Here is a 3,220-nt window from a genome sequence, read left to right as displayed (position 1 = left end):
CTGAGAGTAACTCCATTGCCAGAGACACAGGGCTATGAAAGAGGAGCTCTAGTAGGGGGAAATCCCACCACAACCGTGCTCCCTGTTCCTTACAGACAGGAGAATTACACCACAACCGACTCCTGGACACAGAAGCCGCATGATCCCAGAGGGCCAGAGACTTCCCTCCCTTACTGAGAAACACCTGCCGGCCTGGCTATGGAAACCTTCTCTGCCCTCCACAGGCAACAACTGCAGGGACCTGTGGGAGCCTCAGCAGTATCAGAGGAACCAAGCAGACCAAAATAACATTGCAAAAGCTCTGAAAACTGAACTGTCAGAGAAACAACAACCCACAAAAGCATGCGAGGACCTGGGTGCTAAACCTAAAGAGAATTACTGCCTCCTAGAATAAGGAATTTTAAAAGACCCCAAGACTACTAATATAATAGACAAAATATCAAGGATAAAATTGAAAATCATCAGTTATACCAAGAAGCAAGAAAATCACAAGCTGAATGAGGGAAGACAATCAACTAGCACCAACACCCAAATCAATTAGATGTTAGAATTTTATGACAAGGAGTTTTAATCAGCAGTCACTTAAATGATCAATTACCTATTCTCTTGAAACAAATGAGAAATAGAAAATCTCAGCAAAGACATAGAAGTTATAAAAAAGAAACAAATTGAAAGCACAGACCTGAAAAATATAATAATAGCATTATAAAATTCACATGATGGGTTAATAGCACAGCAGAGATGACAGAGGATAAAATTAGCAAGGTTGATAGATCAATAGAAGTTACCCAATTTGAATGGAAGAGGGAAAATAGACTGAAACAAATGAAAGAGCCTCAGGGACTTGTGGACAATATTAAAAGATACAATTTTGTTCTCACTTATTTGTGGGAGCTAAAATTAAATAAATAAATAAACACACAAACCAATCAAGGGTGGCTGAGGGGAAGAAGACAGAATAACCACAAAAATTCCTTGAACTATTTAAGTCAAGTGAACAGATATGATGTGTGGGGAAGTGGAGGAGGGGAGAGGGACGGGTGAAGGGGCATGAAAATCAACTACAATGCATATTGAGAAGTAAAATTTAAATAAATAAATAAATAAATAAATAAAAGATACAGTTTTGTATCAGTAGAGTCCCAGAGGAGAGGAAAGATAGAGTGGGCTGAAAGGGTATTCAAAGAAACAATGACTAACAACGTCCCAAAAAAAGTTTTTGAAAAAAAGACATAAACCTACAGATTCAAGAAGCTTAGTAAATTCTAAACATAATAAGCCTAAAGGAATTCATACTAAGACAAATCATAACTAAACTTCTGAAAACTAAAGGCAAAGAAAAAAATGTTGAAAGCATCTAGACATGTCATTTGCACACTTCATGTGAAGTGGTGAAATGCTGATGCCTGCAGAGTATTGTAAGTCACACATGTACACTGTAATACCTGCAACAACCACAACTAAAACTGTACAAATATATAGACTCACATACCCTATCACAAATCAAGATAGAACTATACAGTGTGTTTGTGTAACCCACACGAAGGTTAAAAAAAAAATGATACACGGGAACAAAGCCAGAGGAACAGAATAAAAATAATAAAATGACAGACTTAATCTCTAACATAATGATCACACTAAATGTAAACAGTCTAAATATATCAATCAAAAGACAGGTTGACAGAAAAATGAACATAATAATCAAACATAACCTAATTACATTGTTTACAAGGAGTTCAATTCAAAATCAACAACATAAGTAGATTGAAGGAAGAAAGACGGAAAAGATATACTATACAAACATTAACTTTTTAAAAAAGCAGATGTAGCTATATTAAAATGAGATAAAGTAGACTTCAGAGCAAAGAAAATTATTAGAGGTAATGAGGAATATTACATAATGACAAAAGGACTGATCTACCAGGAAGACATACCAATTCTAAATGTGTAAGAGAGTGTCAAAATACGTGATGCACAAATGAACAGAACTGAAAGGAGAAATAGACAATTCCACAATTATTGTGGGGACTTAACACACCTCACTGTCAATAATCGTAATGAAGATAAGAAAAAATCAATAAAATGGAATGTAGGAAAATAAAGACAATTGATAAGACAAATACCTATTTCTTCAAAGAAAGCAACAAAATTGACAAGTATCTAGTAAGACCGACAAAAATAAAGAGAAAAGACACAAATAATGAATATTGGGACTAAAATAGAGTATATCACTACAGACCCTGTAGCCAGTGAAAAAATAATAAGGCATTGTTCTGAAAAGCTTTCCACTCATAAATTCTACAGCTTAAAAGAAATGGACCAATTCTTTGAAAACCACAAACTAACAAATCTCAATGGATATGATAGATAATTTGAATAGTCCTATAACTATTTAAAAAAATTAATTTCCTATTAAAAATCTCCTGAAAAAGAAATCCCCAGTCTGACAATTTCACTGGAGAATTCTACCAAATGTTTAAAAAATTAACACCAATTTCATAAGTCTCCCCCAGTATTACTCTGATAGCAAAAGCATACAAACTGCTATCTCTCATATATTTAGACACACAAATCACCAATAAAATATTAGCAAACTGAATCCAACAAAGTGTAAAAAAAACTACGTACCATGACAAAGTAGGGCTTATTCTACATACGCAAGGCTAGTTCTACATTAGAAAAGCAATCAATGTAATTCATTGCACCAACAGGTTAAAAAGAAAAATCACACTAACATATTAACACAGAAAAAGCATTTAACAAAAATCTAAACCTCATACATAATAAAAACTCAAGAATCTACAACTAACATCACATGTAATGGTGAAAAATAGAATGTTTTCTTTCAAAGATCAGGAACAAGGTAAGACTGTCTACACATACCACTCTGATCTAATATAGTACGGGAATTTCTAGCCAGTGCAATAAGGCAAATGAGAAAAGCAAAAGAAGGAAAGAAAAATAAAGGAAGAAAAGAAGGAAGGAAGGAAGAAAGGAAGAAAAAGAGATAGACATACATAGTGAAAAGGACAAAATAAAAGTTTTTCTCTTTGCAAAATACATGATTGTCTGTGTACAAAATGCCAAAAAATTCAGGGGAAGGGAAATTCCTATAATCAGTAAGTGAGTTTAGCAAGGTAGGAATATACAAAATTAACAACAAATAAACCAATTTAATTCCTATATAGAAAAATGAACGTGTGAAAACAAATAAAAAAAA

The sequence above is a fragment of the Galeopterus variegatus genome, unplaced genomic scaffold (assembly GCF_000696425.1).
Source record: "Galeopterus variegatus unplaced genomic scaffold, G_variegatus-3.0.2 Scaffold3607, whole genome shotgun sequence".
Taxonomy (NCBI): domain Eukaryota; kingdom Metazoa; phylum Chordata; class Mammalia; order Dermoptera; family Cynocephalidae; genus Galeopterus; species Galeopterus variegatus.
Note: the sequence above shows the minus strand (reverse complement) of the source record.